Source organism: Eubalaena glacialis, chromosome 3 (genome assembly GCF_028564815.1).
Source record: "Eubalaena glacialis isolate mEubGla1 chromosome 3, mEubGla1.1.hap2.+ XY, whole genome shotgun sequence".
Lineage (NCBI taxonomy): Eukaryota > Metazoa > Chordata > Mammalia > Artiodactyla > Balaenidae > Eubalaena > Eubalaena glacialis.
Window position 1 is genome coordinate 119,459,156 of NC_083718.1, and position 19,116 is coordinate 119,478,271.

General features: G+C 34.4%; 1 protein-coding gene across 4 annotated transcripts in view; it reads left to right on the forward strand.

The window, feature by feature from the left end:
• Positions 1-19,116, forward strand: part of COL24A1 (collagen type XXIV alpha 1 chain) — a 395,517-nt gene that overhangs the window by 133,728 nt on the left and 242,673 nt on the right. The gene's annotated exons all lie outside the window — the stretch shown is intronic.

Consider the following 19,116-nt stretch of genomic DNA (forward strand, 5'->3'; position numbering starts at 1 on the left):
CTTCTCCCTTGGATAAAAACATATCACTTGTACAAAAGAAGGGCAACAATTCATGGTATTGTGTGATTTCCATATTTGAGTATAGATTGCTATCATAATGTCAAAGTACAATCCAGTAAAAGTAATCCTATTAGAGGCCAAAATGATGGTCCTAGGTATATACTTCTGTGATAGCTTTTGTTAATTATTGGGTGATGAAAGGCTTAAGTTAATATCTGGAAAGTACAGTGCTTTTGGGATATCTTCTGAATGAGAATTGAGGAGTTAGCCTGAGTACCTTGAGCAAATTACTTGGAGTTTTCTTATTGTGAATATTGTGATATATATGTTTAATTTTATCTTTTCCTGAATGGCTTATCAGTTGTCCCAGAACCATTTGTTAAGCAATTTGTCTTTGCTTCAGTGATTTTAAGATGCCACCCCTATCATATAGTAAATTTCCATGGTTATTGGGTCTATGTCCGGACTTTGTTTTCTATTTCACTTGAATGGTTGTCTATTCCTGTGCAATTGTCACATTATTTTAATGATAGAAGCTTTATGGTATTTTTAAACTTTATTGAGAAATAACTGGGAATAATCGACCAATATAATTGCGTATATAAAAGTGTACAATGTGATGATTTGATATACATTGTGGAATTATTACCAAGATCAAGATAACACATCCATCACCTCACATAGTTAATTCTTCTAAATTAAAAAAAAAAAATCTTATTGGACTATAGTTGATTTACAATGTTCCGTTAGTTTCAGGTGTACAGCAAAGTGAATCAGTTATATATATATATATCTCCACTGTTTTTCCCTGTGCTATACAGTAGGTCCTTATTAGTTATCTGTTTTACATATAGTAATGTGTATATGTCAATCCCAATCTCCCAGTTTATCCCTCCCCACTTTTCGCCCAGGTAACCATAAGATTGTTTTCTACACCTGTGACTCTATTTCTGTTTTGTAAGTAAGTTCATTTGTACCATTTTTTTAGATTCCACATATAAGCGATATCATACAATATTTGTCCTTCTCTGACTTACTGCCCTCAGTATGACAATCTCTAGGTCCATCCCTGTCACTGCAACTGGCATTATTTTGTTCTTTTTGATGACTGAGTAATATTCCATTGTATATTTGTACCACATCTTTATCCATTCATCCATATGTAGATGGACATTTAGGTTGCTTCCATGTCCTGGCTATTGTAAATAGTGCTGCAGTGAACATTGGGGTGCATGTATGTTTTCGAATTATGGTTTTCTCCAGGTATATGCCCAGAAGTGGGATTGCTGGATCATATGGTAGCTCTATTTTTAGTTTTTTAAGGAACCTCCATACTGTTCTCCATAGTGACTGTACCAATTTACATTCCAGCCAACAGTGTAGAAGGGTTCCCTTTTCTCTACACCCTCTCCAGCATTTGTTGCTTATAGATTTTTTGATGATGGCCATTCTGACTGGTGTGAGGTGATACCTCATTGTAGTTTTGATTTGCATTTCTCTAATAACTAGTTATATTGAGCATCTTTTCATGTGCTTTTTGGCCATCTGTATGTCTTCTTTGGAGAAATGTCTATTTAGATCTTCCATTCATTTTTTGATTGGGCTGGGTTTTTTTTGTTGTTATTGAGCTGCATGAGCTGTTTGTGTATTTTGGAGATTAATCCCTTGTCAGTTGCTTCGTTTGCAAATATTTTCTCCCATTCTGAGGGTTGTCATTTTGTTTTGTTTATGGTTTCCTTTGCTGTGCAATAAATTTTTTGTGGTGAGAATGCTTAAGATCTACTCTTAGCAACCTTCAAGTATATAATACATATTTTTTTTAACTATGGTAATGATGCCGTACATTAGATCCTCAGAACTTACTCCTCTTATAACTGAACATTTGTATCCTTTGACCTCCATCACCCTATTTCCTCACCCCACAGCCCCTGGCAACCACCATTCTATTATCTGTTTCTATAATATTGACTTTTTTAGATTCCACATATAAGTAATAACATACAATATTTGTCTTTCTCTGTCTGGCTTATTTCACTTAGCTTAATGCCCTCTGGATTCGTTCACGTTGTTGCAAATGACAAGATTTCATTCTTTTTTATAGCTGAATAATATTTCAGTGTGTTTGTATTTATCACATTTGTGAGATATATATATGATATATATAGGTATGATATAATGATATTCACGTTTTATTTATACATTCATCTGTCGAAGAACATTTAAGTTGTTTCCATACCTTGGCTATTGTGAATAATGCTGCAATGAACATGGGGGTGCATATATCTTATAGAGTTAGTGTTTTCATTTTCTTTGGGTAAATACCAAGAAGTGGAATTTCTGGATCATATGGTAGTTCTATTTTTAATTTTGGGGAGAACCTTCTTACTGTTTTCCTTAGTGGCTGTACCAATTTATATTACCACCAACAGTGCACACAAGTGTTCTCTTTTCCACATTCTTGCCAACACTTGCTATTTCTTGTCTTTTTGATAATAGCTATTTTAACAGATATAAGGTGACATCTCATTGTGGTTTTGATTTGCATTTCCCTGATGATTAGGGATGCTGAGCATCTTTTCATGTACCTGTTGGCCATCTGTATGTCTTCTTTGGAAACATGTCTATTCAGATCCTGCCCAATTTTTAACCAGATTGTATTTTTTTGATGTTGAGTTGTACGAGTTCTTTATATATTTTGGATATTAACCCTTTATTAGATATATGGTTTGCAAATATTTTATTAGGTTTGACTTACATTTATGAATTAATTTAGGGAGCAGTGACATTTTTATGATATTGAGTCATCCTCTTAAAGAACAGTGGATGTCTTTCATTTGTTCAAGTTTGCTTTTGTGTTTTTCAGGAATGTTTTAAAGTTTTCCTCATATAGGTTTTTGTACATGTCTCATTAAATTTGTTCCTAACTATTTTTTTGTTGCTATTATAAATGGAATTTTTCTCTACCATTGTATTCTCTAACAGGTTTCTGTATGTATATGAGGATTATTGATTTCTGAATGTTAATTTTACATCCTGCTGCTTTAATGGTTTATTGTCTTTGAGTTATTTTTACCATTGATTTTCTAAAGTTTTCTAGATGTACTCTCATGTTATTTTCAAACTTTTTTTATCAGTTACCATACCTCTAATTCAGTTCTCTTGTCTAGTGGCATTGTAATACCTCTAGTACAATGCTGAAGAGTTGGAAGTAGTGTGCATCCTTGTCTTCTTCCTCATTTCAGTGGAAATGCTATAATGATCTCTCATGAAGTAAATGCTAAATTAAAATTAAAATATGCACATATTTTATCATGTTAAGAAATATCATCAATTCCTATTTCCTGAGTGTTTTTTAAATCAGGAATCATTTTTATAGTTTGTCAAATATATATAGAGAGTCAGATATTTGCTATATTTTCAACATGTATAGAGATAATTATACATGTCTTTTTAGATATACTTATTGGTATATTGTAGTAATGGATTTTCTATTAACTATTTTGTATATAATAACTATTTCTATATAATTTCTGTATATTGACTATTTCTATATGACTTTTCTATTGCATTCTTGAAAAAATTCTACTTTATCATGGCACATTATTTTCCTAATATAATACTAATTATACTAATATTCATTAGTACTTCTGCATCAATATTTCTAAGTGATATTGGCCTGTAATATTCTTTCTTTTTTTGGTACTTCATCAGGTTTAGATATCAGTGTTATATTTATTTCATCAAAATAAATAGAAAGTCTTCTTAGTTTTTAGTGCTCTGGAATAATTTGTGGAATACTGGGATTATCTTACCTGTGAGGCTTTGGTGGAATTTTCCTGTGAAACCATCTGGAATTGATGCTTTTTTGTGGAGTAGTTTCTTGGTACCTTTCTGTGTTGCTTCTGTGAAAATTAGCCTGCTTAGAATTAAGCTTTTTATCTCTAAAGGGGTTAGCTTTGTTAAATTGTTATTTTCTTAGGAAATTAGCTGTTTCACCTAGGTTTTAAAATTTACTTCCATATAAATCTGCAAAATAGTCTCATGATTTTTAAACTTTGTTTTAAGAATTCTCTCTCATGTACTATTTAAAATTTGTTAAATTTTTTATATTTGTGTTTTCTCTTTTTTTCTCTTGATTAGGCTCCATTCAGTTTGTCTAGTATGTTAATTTTTTTCTCAAAAAAACCCTGAAATCTTTATTTATTGTCTTCTCTTTTTCTTTTCTTTACATAATTAGTTTCTCTTTGTATCTCCATTATTTTCTTGAGATTCTTTTGGTTTATGTTGTTCTTTTTGTTTTTGAGTTGGGAATTTTATTTAATTTATTTTTATTCTTTTATTTTTATTCCTAAAACTATTAGGGGCCATGCCTTTCCCTCTGATCATTGCTTTAAATGTATCCCATGTATTCTGGTATTGAGTGTTTTTATTACCATTATTTTTTAGATATTTTGTAATTTCAGCTTGTATCTCCCTCTTAACCCAAGAGTTGTTTAAGAAGGCATTTTAAAATTTCCAAGTGGGAGAGCCTGTTGGTTTTGATTTTGTTAATAATTCCTGGTTTCATTACACTGTTATCATAAACTGTTGTTCTGTTTTATGGAACTTAGCAGTCTGATTTTTTTCTTTGTGACCTAATATATGATCCCTTTTTGTGACTGTTCAATATGAACTTGACAAAAAGGTATGTTTTTATTATCAGATGTGAAGTTCAGTATATAGTGGCTTGCTCTTCCTTATTGATTATGTTCTTTACTTTTTTGCTGTATCTTCACTTATTTTTGGTCTGATTGATCTGTCTGTTTTAATGGGATGGACTGTGGCTGTTGTCTACCCAGCTGCTTTGGGGCCACAAATGGTACTTATTTCTCCCTCCTTCACTATCCATTTTAAATTCCCCTCACCCTCAGCTGTCTCCTCAGTAGGTCTTGGTGACTTATCTGGTAGTATAACCTAAACCTTCATGACTGTAGGGCAGTTCCAAGATGTGCCGATTATATCACCTGTGTTTCATGTGTATTCCTTCCTGCCTTTTTTTGTATAAAGCAGTCTTTCTTCCTCTTGTTTTTCAGAGTCAGTTAACCATGCCAGTTTGGTGACTCCTCTCTTTGTTTGCTCATATCTTGTCATAAAAAGTCTAAAGTGTCCTGGTAGCAGCTGTAACTTTTAGTTTGTTAGGACCTTTGATGTGCCTCCTGTCAAGAGAGGGCCCCTTTGGGTATCAGGATCTCCAACCCTGAAGAGTCCAAGGTTGTGGAGACAGAACGCACAAAATGTACTGTGTTATTGGAAGTGATGGCAGATAGGACCACACCTGCTTCTACTTCTTGGTTTGGGACTCATATATCCTTCCTATTAGGGACAAAGCATCATATGGAGGTCTCTGATTTAATAAATACACTGTATCCCAAAGGGTAGTACTCCATCCTTTCATATTGTTTCCTCTGAGCTGGTTCTTCAGTTATAACTTTAGAAGGCAGTTCCAGTGTTCTGTGAGACTGGCTACCTCTAGATGGTGCAAGGTGGATTAAGACCAGTGGATCATATCATGGGCTCACTCTTATACCTCCTTCAATGTAGAGATACTATGCCTTATGAGGTTCCATGCCCGTCGATCAGGCATTCTGTAATTCCCTAGACAGTGGTGCTAGTTAAACCTCTAAAGAGAGGAATGGCACACTTTTAACTAAAATATGTATCTAACTCTGTAAAAATGAACTGCTGATACTGCCAGATTGAAAGGGGCCCACATGAATGTAAATTTTTTAAATCTCTTTTTTAAAACATAAATTAAAAGGATGCATTTGCCAAATCAGTGACTACACACCATGTAAGGGAAGGCCCTAGTCATCTGCTTTGGTGATACTACTACATCTAACACAGCAGCTGCATTTGGGGCTGTGGTAGTCTACAGTTATCTCCAGAATAAAACTGATTTCTGTAGGGGCCAGTCTGACAAATTAAACAGTGCTATGATAGAGACCACCAGCCGTACATTTTTTAGATCTTAAATGGTGGCACTAATCTCTGATATGCTCTCCACACACAATGTGATTGGCCGTCATGTAGTTGTGAGTGATTGGCTGATCCTTAGAACCAAAGGTCCACCTAACGATAGGAGTATCCCTGCCTTTTTGCTCCTTTTTAGAAAATCCAGTTCTAATTATTCATTTTCAGGAGGTCTTTTAGAGATACCTATTTTATGTTAATCACCAAAAACACAAAACGATGGTGAGTTAGATTAAGTCCTGACTTTAAGGAGCTTATATTCAAGAAATTAATACTAAATTCAGACTATGTCAAAGCCTCCACTGTCTGTCTTTCTCCCAGACATCAAGATTAATTAGGTTTGATAAAATTAAAAATAAAAAATCAGGTCATTCTTTAATAGTCTAGAATCAGTGTAGTTCTCAGAGAAAATTATAAAACAGCCAAAGAATTTCTTTCCTGAGCTCTCTGGTCTCTCCTTTCTATATTCTCTCCCGTTGGGTATGAGTTCTTGTCTATCTCAAACAACCAGTGTCTCTTTTTCTTTCCATAATTTACCCTTCTTATCAAAGCCTGTTTTTAGAGAAAGACCTGATAAATATATTTCACTCCCATCAGTAACTGATTAACAGCTAACTGCTATATAATTCCCTCTCAAGGATATTTACATTTCAACACTAAACAGAAACCTGAAAGTAATGCAGTGAATCTTGAGTGTCATTTAGTGAGCAGGGAAAAATTTGTGGTTGATTAGAAACTTTGATACTCCTCAAATCGATCATATCATACAAGTGGTCACCTACACTACCAATAAGACAGGACAAGACTGGCCAATATTTCTTGCTAGTGCTTTCTAGTTTGGAAATTCAAATCTTCATAAGAGTTAGTAAAAGCAAAGCACTCTGAAGTTTTTGTTGTAAATGCTAAGTTGTTTGCCATTGGCATTGAAGAGAATTGTTCATCATTAAAGACCATCTGAACAAATGTCACTTCAAAGTTTTTTTTCTTGCTTATTCTAGGTGAATTATTAAATTGCTGTAACAAAGAAGGAAATATACCTGTGCATTTAGCTCTTCACAGAACTGTAAATATTAGAGGTGTCTCAAGGTAAAACATTATGTACTTTAAAACATAAGATTAAAAATTTTTCCATAATCGTTCTTTGTTTTTAAGAAAAACATATGGAGAATGCTGTACAGGACTCTTTTCTATTTCTTTAAGCATAGTAGTATCAATTTTAGCACTAACCCCATGCGTCCTCCCAGTTCTGGCAGAAAACCACCTTCAAATGTGGTAGCAGGATAGTTAGAATGTTTGTTGATTCAGCCCTTAACCTCCCTGGGCTACAGAGATTGCCAAATAGTTGAATTTTGGATGATGTTCTTGGTAAATGGGACAAGTTGTTTACTGTAAAAATGAGCTGAGACCACTAATCACAGAGATACCAGAAGTGGCCAAGCAGTGGGTCCTCTTTTTCCACCAGGGTGGTCTTCATTAGAGACAAAGACCAAAGTTTATTTGGAGAGTCTGCTCATAAGTGAAGGCATGCTTCTAAATGTCCATTTTAGCGCTTAAGTGAACTTAACTGAAATGAGGCTGCCTGTGACCAGCTACGTTAGTTGAGTAGATCTTAGTGCTAATGGATTCCCTTCACTTAAACCAGTTACATCTTTGGTATCTTTTATCAAGTGAGTTTGGTTGAGTAATTTGGTGTTTTTAGTTGTTACTCAAAAAGTAGTGCTGAAAGAAAACATGTGATTGAATCAGTCAATAAAAAATTGTTTCTTGAGTTCCTACAGTGTGCAAGGCTGTGCCTAGTGAACACTGTGGGATATATACAAAAAGAATGTGCTTTCCATAATTGGGGGAAATTTACAGCCTGCTTGAGAAAGACAAGATATATACATATACTGTTAATAATGGTAATGGCATCATGTGAGAATTAAATAAATAGTTATTATAGTTCAGTGTTAGTACATAGAGTTAACATAAGATAGAAGGATTAGGGAAGGGGTCTTGGAAAAGATGGATCTTGAATTAGATTGTTGATGAATAAAGGGCAGGAAAAGGGGAGAGCAATCCAAGCAGGGTAAATCACATGAGCAGAGCTAGACGTCTAGGTAATATGCTTGGTGGATTTACAGACAGTGAATAAAACTGGCTAGCTGATGCAGATTTCTTGTGTTGGTTTAGAGTAACAGATAAGGTTATAAAAGTAGATTCGTGCCAAATTGCATAAGGCCTTTGATTCTAAGCTATGTCAGAGGCACAGTATTCAGTAGCTAGGTAGTCAGGCCTAATACCACAGTCGTATTGTGGAAAAAAATATGGAATCTTCCCCTTCATCTCCCAAGTAAAGCAGCCAAAGTTTTATTGATTTGCCTGGTTTCTGTCCATAACAGTCACAAATTTCTATCCTTTCATACTCAGTATAAGTGGCAGTCTCTATAACTGTTATCTGAAAGGGGATGGAATCTTATGCCAACCTAGGATGAATCTTAGTACTATTAGTTACTGTTAATAATAGTGCTTAGTACTTTTGTTACAATGAGGTAGACCTGAGGCTGCTCACCGGATTGAGGAGGAAATCTTTCCATCCAGAGGAGAGTTAGCAACAACTAGGGCAACTGTCTTTGAAGATGCTTCCTGTTCCCAGTACTTGGTCTACAGCCATCTTTCCCAGTTCCTCCTTTTAGCAGGCAATAAAATGGGGGACGATTTATTGCCTGGTTGACTGCACAGTTTGGTCAAATTCACTGCCAATTCCCATTAACTCTCCTCATATCCTGTTATCATCTGGTGAAGCCCTTATACCTCCTCTTACAGAAAGCTATGTCTCCATCAGTATCCCGTCCTCATGACCTGAACCGTCAGGGACTGTGAAGGATCTGAGGTTTTATCCTGTTTGCAAGCCAACAAGTTAGCCTGACAGTTTCAAAGATTCTGGTAGAAGACACAAGACTCCTGGGATAGAGACAAACGATAGTTTATTACTCTCAGCAATAGTAGTTTCTGGAGTATCAACATTTCTGCACTGACTTACTGAGCTTCAGTTCTCAGAGGGTGATGTGAAGAGAGCTGGATGACCTTTGCATATACAGTGGGTTGCATTTCATAAGAAGAACTTGGAGCTTAGGGAAGCTGAATCTTTTATAATGGACAGCTATAAAAAATAATGGGTTCCAGAAAAAGACATTATTATATGGACAGTAAGTGTTCCTGCCTTTTGCTATAGGGGGAGACACTATCTCTATGTTTACTATACAAAATTCCCTGAAAAGAGACTGGTATGAGAAATGGTAAGTACCTCATTTGTGTAATGTGCAGAAATTCAAGAGACCATGGAGAACTGTCTCCAGCAACATGTTAAGGTAAATGTTGGAGGTATAAAGATGAGTAAGATACATTCATTTTCCTCCATGAGCTCACATTGTATGGAATAAACACATCCATAATTATAATATAGTGCAATAAGTACTAAACAGCCATGTTAACAGAGTTCTGTAGGAATATAAAGGAACAAGCTACTGATTTTGACTAAGAGGAACTATGAAAGGCTTCACAGATCATGATACATTTGAGTTGGTAACAAATTGTATGATGAAGGAACCTCGGGGGTGGGGGGAGTTAAGAAAGACTTCTGAGAAGCATGGTTGCTTGATCAAAGATGAAGACGTACTAGGGACTTACCAAATGCAAGCAGAGGGCAAGAGCATTCCAGAACAGATATATGAGGAAGCTGGGTGTATTTAGAGAACTGCAGACAGTTCAGTGTTTTAGTCAAGTCTGTTTCCATTAAAAATGACAGAAACCTAACTCAAACAGTTTTCAGCCAAAAACTCAGGACTGGCTAATGTAGTCAGGAAGTCCAGCAGTGCATGTGCCTAGAGGTTTAGCTAGATACAGGAGCTGGATGAATATAATCAAATTACTCTCATCTTCTAGCCTTACTTATCTCTGTTGGCTTCATTCACAAACATTGTGGAACAGGTGGCTCTTGGCAACTCTAGGCTTATATTGCTCTAAGAGTTAGCAATCTTAGCAAAAAGAAAGCACTCTTCTTTCTGTATAGCTCCAGCAGAAATTCTAAGGTAGGCTCCAGCCAATCTGACTGGGATTACATGGTCATCTTTAAGTCAATCACAACAGCCATGAAACAAGAATACTGTAATTGGCAGGATTTGGATCACCTAGGGGTATAGGTGATCCTGTACCCCTAAAAACTGGGATGGGGACCAGAAGTACATGCACTGCAAACTGGGGAAGAGAGTAGTTCCCCAAAGAGATGGTGAGCAGATAAAAAGAAATGCCCTCTACATTTCACATTTTTGGTGCCCAATATCTGTATATACCCTTCTTCCCACTTACACAGGTTTTAAAATGCCTTTGGTAACATAGTGCATGTGACTACCCACACAGCTGAAAATACACTCTCCCTTCTCCAAAGAAAGATAACCCAATGTATTGGTCAATTATTGCTTACAGCTCCAAGGCCAGGTTCTTTGGGTAAGGTGCATTCTCAGTGAGGCCCAGATACAGGTCTACATCTCAACTAATCAGTATATGATTTTAGAAAGAAAACAAGATAGCCACACTATTCATTCCATTTGGAAAACGAGAGAATGAGAAACAATATAGAGTGGCCCAGGCCCATAGTTGTGTATTTAAACCAAACGTAGGCGATTGATACATGACAGTTCCTCATAACAATATAAATCAGCTTTTTAAATCACCCAACTTCCCACTCCCTGCCACAAACTTACACACACCGAAATGAGGAGAATCTGAGGTAAAGAGTCTCTGGAATATATCATACATTCTATGAAACCAGGGAATATCTTCATTCTCTAGTATATGTTCAGTACCAAGAACAATGCCTGACACATGGTAACTACGTGTTGAAGGAATGACTAGATATTCTTAAAGATGCTCATAAGAATTCTAAATGAGTCACGTATATAGACAGTGAGTACCTAAAATGATATTTATCTAAAGGTAAGTATCAAATCACAGTCATGTTATTATCTCCAAAACATTTTGAAATATGAGTTTCACTGATTTTTATCTGGGGACAAGTTTTCTAAGGTTCTTTACATGGTTGCAAGCTATTGTCTACCAAAAAGCAAGTGGTTATCTAAAACATCCAATACCAATTACCTTTTTGCTTTACAGTTTTATTGAAGTATAATTTACATATAACAAAACTGCCTATATTTAAATTGTACAATTTGATAATTTTAGACATACGTTTAACTTGTGAAACAATCACTGAAATCAAAATAGTGAACTCATCCATCAAACCCCAAAATTTCTTTGTTTACCTTTGTAACCTTTCCTTTCTGTCCTTCATGTTCCTCCCTTCCTCAGTCTACTACTGATCTGCTTTTTGTCACTATAGGTTATCCAAACTTAAGTATCAAATAATGATCAAAATAAATTATTTTAAAATTATAAGTTTAGTAATTTTCTGTAGATTTCAGTAGAATGAAAGTAGGCTTTGCAATTGACTTTGTAGGTTTTTTTGAGTGACTTCAAATATACTGTGAATACTATTTAAGCAAAGTTTTATTTAGAAGAGAGAATATGCTATGTCATAAAGGATTTTATTGTCTTTGTGGATTTTCTCTGAGTTTTTAGAATGTTACATATAAACGGAATTTAGAGTTCAGCTGTCATATATTTACTGCTTAAATATATAGAATTACAAAAGGGAAAATATATAAATAGCGATAATCATTTGCAAAGATTTTTAACAGTATCATAATGAAAAAAATCTGGTTTTGATGGCTTTTTAGACCTAAAACAGCAAAAGAGAATGAAAGTGAGCCAGATACTTAGATGAATTATTTATTCTGCATTTATTTTTCCAGAAGCTCATATTTTCTATTTGTGGTTTTTTCAGAAGACAGAACAGTTCCTTAATTTGCAGTTGCACACTGCCCTGTGCTAAAGTTTAGTTTCTATAGTTTACTGGGAAAGTGAATTTATTATTTTGTCCTTTCAAATATTTTTTTGGCATTAACTTTTGGATAGATTATTCTCACTCAGAAAAGGTCATTTAAATCTTCTTTTATTACTTTCCTACTTGGACTCAGTATATTCCCGACATGGCATGTACTTCCACAAATGCTAAAGAACAAAATCTTATGATTGTTTTTTGGATCCATGTCTCAAACTAAATTCTCTCCTTACAGAACCTCTCTCCCTCTGGATGCATTCATTCTTGTTTGCATATGAAAAATTTCAATCCTATCTATAGAAGCTATACTAGTTGGTTATTTTTTGTTGGGGTGGAGTTGTTTGCTTTTTCAGACAAAGGGTAACTTTTGAAATTGCGTAATTGAAAATATAATTATTCAAATAGAATTTGTTTTTAAGTTGTTCATCAATTCAGGCCATCAAATGTTTGTTGAATGTACTGTATGCCGAGCACCAGACGAGGCTTTGCATAACTTTGCCCTTTAGGAATTCATAATTTTTATGTTGCCCTATCTTAAATGGTTTATTAGTTTTATCTTTTCTCAATATGACTATTTTTCAAAGGAATATATTCATCTCTACTTTGTTCAGACTTATAAACTACTCAGAAAATAAATTTAAGCCAAACCATATTGTGTTCTTGTGTATTTAATGCACAGTGTATATAAAAATCAATGAAAAAACTTGAAATTTTTCATGATAGTTAAATGACCTAAATGTCACTCTTATCTATAATAACAGTATTTAAAGCTATATTATAAAATATCAGAAAAACTTAAATTTCCCCAAATATGTACTTTATTTTTAACCTATTATAATTGAACGTGCTATTACCTCCAAAATAGTACAAACTCTGAACTTCACTGATTTCATCTGGGGCCAAGTTCAATGAATAAATTCTACTTTCTCTCTAATGGTCTTCAAATCATTACAAACTGTTGCCTACCAAAAAACAAATGATTATCTAAAACACCCAATACCAATTAACTTATTTTTGTATAGTTTTGTACAGGTATAATTGAGGTATATTATAATAAGCTGTATATTTTAAATTGTATAATTTCATAATTTTTCATGTACGTATAACCTGTGAAACCATCACCAAGATCAAGATATAAAAGGTATTTGTCAAACTCAACACTTGTTCATTTTTTGTAATCCCTCATTTTGTTTTTCTGCCCCCACCCTTCCCAGGTTACCACCGATCTGCTTTTTGTCACTTTAGATTAATTTGCATTTTTCTAAAGTTTTATGTAAATGAACTCATATAGTATATACTCTTTTTTGGTCTGGCTTCTTTTACTTAGCATAATGCATTTGAGATTCATCCAGGTTGTTACATCTTACCAATATACCATAATTAGTTTATTCATTGGATTTATTTATTTGTGGATTATTTATCCGTTTACCATTTTTTAACTATTTTTTTAACCGGAAGGACTATATATTTCAAAATAAAACAGACTTACCATTCCTATTAAAGAAGTACTAATGTGCTCAATGTATACCATAGAGCATCACATATTTATTCTGTTAGGAGCCTCTAGCTTCCAGACTTCTGACAGCTGCCAGAATAAGAATGACAATATTTTAGTTTTATGATTTCTTAGGAAACTAATGGAATCTGCTAGTGCTTTCGTTCCCAGGTTTTGCTTTAAAAATGCATGTGAACTAGACTCAGCCTTTAGTGATTAGAGAATAATAAAATGTTTTTACTGGAAAGGATACTGAATCACTCTTCTCAGTGCAGTAAACAAATGTTAGCAGTCCAAAAATAGAAGACACATTTTTACTTATTATTTTTAAAGCTACTTGAGTTTTCTGCTTCTTGATAAAAATTGGTGATTAAACTATTTCTATTAAGAAGGCACCACATGCAAGATACAAAATCAATATACAAAAAAAATCAGTTGTTTCTATACACTAATAATGAACTATCAGAAAGAGAACTTAAGAAAACAACCCCATTTATAATTGCATCAAAAAAAAAACAAAACCCTTAGGAATAAATTTAACCAAGGGGGTGAAAAACCTGTATGTTGAGAACTGTAAGACATTGATGAAAGAAGTTGAAGGAGACACAAATAAATGGAAAGATATTCCATGTTCATGGATTGGAAGAATTAATATTGTTAAAATGTCCATACTACCCAAAGCAATCTACAGATTCAGTGCAATCCCTACCACAACTCCAATGGCATTTTTCACAAAAATGGAACAAACGATCCTAAAATTCATATGGAACCACAAATGACCCCAAATAGCCAAAGCAACCGTGAGAAAGAAGAACAAAGCTGGAGGCATCGCACTTCCTAGTTTCAAACTATATTACAAAGCTCTAGTAATCAAAACAGTATGATATTGCCATAAAAACAGACACATAGATTACTGGAACAGAAGAGAAAGGAAAAAATGACCGGAAATAAACCCATCCACATGTGGTCAGTTGATCTATGACAGAGGAGCCAAGAATATACAGTGATGGAAAGGTCAGTCTCTTTAATAATGGTTTGGGAATATTGGACAGCCACATGCAAAAAAATGAAACTTGACCCCCTATCTTACACTATACACAAAAAATAACTCAAAATGGATTAAAAGCTTGAACGTAATACCTGAAACCATAAAACTCATAGAAGACAACATAGGCAGAAAGCTCCTCGACATCGGTCTTGGTGACGATTTTTTTGGATTTGACACCAAAAACACAGGCAACATAAGCTAAAATAAACAAGTAGGACTACATCAAACTAAAAAGGTCCTGCATAGCAAAGGAAACCATCAACAAAGTGAAAAAGCAGACTATCAAATGGGAGAAAATATTTGCAAATTACGTATCTGATAAGGGGTTAATATACAGAATATATAAAGAACTCATACAACTCAATAGCAAAAAAGAATCTAAGTATTATTCAGCCTTAAGGAAAGGAAATCCTACCATTTGTAATAACCTGGATGCACCATGAAGGCATTATGCTAAGTGAAATAAGACAGAGAAAGACAAATGCTATGTGAGCTCACTTTTATGTAGAATCCAAACAAAAACAAACACAAACAAACCTCATAGATACAGAGAACAGATTGGTGGTTGCAGGAGGCAGGGGTCAGGTGGGGAAGGTGGGTGAAGTGGGTAAAAGGGGTCAAAGGTGCAGACTTCCAGTTACAAATAAGTCATGGGGAGGTAATGCACAGCATGGTGACATAGTTAATAACACTGTATTGTACATTTGAAAGTTTCTAAGAGAGCAGATCTTAAAAGTTATCATCACACACACACAAAATTACAACTAAGCATGGTGATGGACGTTAACTAGATTTATTGTGGTGATCATTTCTTTCTCTCTATATATATACAGGTGTTTTACACCTGAAACTAATATGTTTTATGTCAATTATATCTCAATTTTTAAAACAAACACCGCAAGTCAGACTGCTCATCCTTTTCCTCACTAAGGTGTTATATTTTCAGTTGTGATGTGACAACTTAGATAGTGAAGCACATTGTGGGAGAAACCATTTTGACTTTTCAGTGTTTACTAAAGTATTTTAGATGAAAAAAAAGTAATTAAAGCATTTTATCAGATTTTTGTTTTAAATTTTTTTTCTGTATAGTTTCATGCCAATGTAGTTTTCTAATGAAAGTTATAGACTCTGAATGGTGTATTTTTAAATCTTTCAATCTCTGAGCTCTTTGAAATTTTGCTACTTGGCAAGGATGGCCACGTCCTGTCATTTGATTTACATTTTCAACAATGAATTAGAGAGTTAAAAAATTTTATTTTATAGACATAGGTTATCATTAAAATTCAGTTGACCCAGTTAACTCTGATTTTTATATTTTAAATTTATTATTTAAAAGGTAAGATCTTTACTTGGTGATAACCCAGGTATGGAATTTTTTAAATAAAAAAAATATTCCCACTAGCTATCTGTTTTATACATGGCAGTGCACATACATCAATCCCAGTCTCCCAATTCATCCCACCCCCCACTGTGTCCACACGTCCGTTCTCTACATCTGGGTCTCTATTCCTGCCCTGCAAATAGGTTCATCTGTACCATTTTTTCTAAATTCCACATATCTGTGTTAATATACGATATTTGTTTTTCTCTTTCTGACTTACTTCACCCTTTATGACAGACTCTAGGTCCACTGCCATGTGTAAAACGGATAGCTAGTGGGAACCTGCTGTATAGCACAGGGAGCTCAGCTTGGTGCTCTGTGGTGACCTAGAGGGGTGGGACTGTGGGTGGAGGGTGGGAGGGAGGTCCAAGAGGGAGGAGATATATGTATACATGTAGCTGATGCACTTCATTGTGAAGCAGAAACTAACACAACATTGTAAAGCAACTATACCCCAATTTTAAAAAAACAGTTTATTTAAAAAAATATATTCTCTGGCCAAGTTTCAAAGGTATCCTATTTGAGGAGATTTTTTTCCTCCTTTTAATAACTATACTGATGTGCTTCTGAACTTTTAAATAAAGTTTTAATTTTAAAATATTCAACTTACATGGCTATAATATAAGAACAGATTTGCTGACATCTTTTGTCTCTTATTGCCTAGTCTTTGGTACTTTTTGTCTTTTAAATATTCCTTTACTATAATTTTAATGATTAAGAAGGAGCAGATATTCATGCATATATACTCAATAGTTCATGTTTATCCAGAAGTCACCTCATAACTTTTTTCTTACTGTTTATTGAAAATAAAGCAGACACTAAAAACTATATAAAACAAATGTATATCACAAACAGTTATAAGACAAACACTCTTATAACTACCACACAGGTCAGGAATAGAACTGCCAGTTATCCCCAGAAACTTTTATGGATCCCAGCCCAGCCACAAGCCTATCTCTCCTCCAAAAAGTAAGCAGTTCCTCCTTTTTCTTTTATGGTTTATCACTCAGGTGTACATCTTTTAAAACTGTAGCTTAGTCTTGTTTGTTTTACTCTTGTGTCTTTCAGTCTACAAGTTCTCCTTCCATTGCCTTTTCCCCACTTTATAATTTAATTGTTGAAGATCCCCAGTCATTTAACCTGTAGAGATTCCCACAGCCTGGATTTTGCTGATTATAGTCTCATGGTGTAGTTAAGCATGTTTCTCCCTCCTCTGTATTTCCTGCAAATTGGTAGCCACATATAGAGGCCTAGCCAAGGTCAGTTTCGCTTGTTTGTTTTTGGCAAGACTACGGGTGATATTGTGTTCTTTCATCAGGAAGCACAAAATGTCTATCATCATTCTGTGATGTTAACAGTTGTGATTCCTCAACTCCCTACATACATTAGATCATTTAGGGGATTGCAAAATGGAGATATTCTTGTTCTTTCATTTCTTTTTCATTTATTGGCTGGAATTCATCCCCTAATCTACTATTTGGTTAGTTGTGTTATGGTATGTATAGAAAAGGTGGAATAAATGCTTGATTCTTCACCTTTGTTTACCAGTTTTGGAAATAATGAGTTGGCTCTCTTTCATCTGCTAAATGTGAATAATTTTTTGTTGTTGTATCATTTTGAACTTCTGAATTTAATCGTATTTGACCTGTTGCAATCCATTGCAATTTTTGTCCTTACTGAAGTTCATATGAACTTCAGAAATGTCCCATTTCTGGCTGGTGAGATCCTCTTCAAGCTCCCAGAGTTCTTTTAACGTGACTCCAGGTTTGATACCTTTTACAGCTTGCTTTCTAGTATGACAAGGTGTTCCAGGCTCAGCTGGAGAATGGACAGGAATTATGAATTTATCCATGAGGATGCTGTGAACCAGTGGTTGTAAACTGGTACTGAGGGGCCAAAAGTAGCCAACAGCCATGTTGTCCCTTTTTATTGTCAAAAGAAACAAATCATTATTCAAGAACCAAAAAAATCAATTTTTTTAGCATTTACTATGTGCCAGGTGTTGTACTAGTTTCTGGGAATATGGTGGTTAATAAGAGATAAAGCTGCCCTTAGGGAATTTACAATCTGATGAGGAAAACAATACAAGCCAAAACACTATCAAGTAAACTTGTAGGACCCTAGGATGGTGTGAGTCTTAGAAGGGTCCTAACTCAGGGTATTGGAGGTCAAAGAAAGATTTGCAAGTAATATATTATTTAATCTCCTATTTAAAACTTAAGTGTTCCAGGTGAAGAAAGATAAGGGAAAATTACTCAAGGCAGAGAAGGTATAGATGAACCTGATTTCCTTTAGTTAGAAAAGCCATCAGCATGTCTGTATTAAACATATTCTGTTCCAGAACTTCCAGAAATCTGATCCTGTGTCCAGTCTTTCTGTTACCACTGCCTTTTCTCTTGCCAGAAACGACCACAAGTAATATTTTTCTCCACAGAATCCAAGTTTTAAATTGGAGTCATTTCTGTCCTAATCCAGACTGGATAAGTTGGTATCACTTACTGTTGATTTTTTCTTTTTTTCCCAAGATGAGTTTTCCAGAATCAACCTTGCTATTCCATCTTACTTGTTGGCATTTTAATTACCATAATATTTACCCCTCCAATGAACTGTCTTTTCTAGCTGACATTCATACTTAATATCAGCCTTCTTTACTTTTAAAGATATGATTCTTGTACTTGTCCTACTTTTTATTCCTTTGTCCATGTCAGAAGGAAACACTGAAACAGCTTATCTGTGACAAAATACAAGGAAAACTATAATTATTAGCTTATTATCAATATTGAAACTGATCATGATGAATTTCATTCTAATGTATTATTTCAGTAAGAATATCGATCTAACCATTTTGGAGCAACACTGTTGGCCTTTTCTCAGCACAGATTTTTTTGACACTTTGGTCCATTTCTATTTCTTGAGAAAACTGTTTTAGACTGCTAAAGTATAATTTCCAAAAAGGTAAAATTATGATTTTCAGGCAAATATGAAATAAACATGGGTTAAAGATTTTATTCAATTTGTTAATTAATGATGGAACCAGTAAGATGTTAATACAAATTCAAAGAACATTGAGCTATTTATAGACAATTGAATATGGGAATGTTAGAATAAGATAGTTGAGTTCGATACAAAACTGATTAGTATCCTGTATGTTAAGCTATATAACCTTTGGGGTTATTGTTTTTTTCACCAAACAGAAGAATTAGCATATAGTTAGTTAATAAACAGTGAGTCTAACAAAGTACATT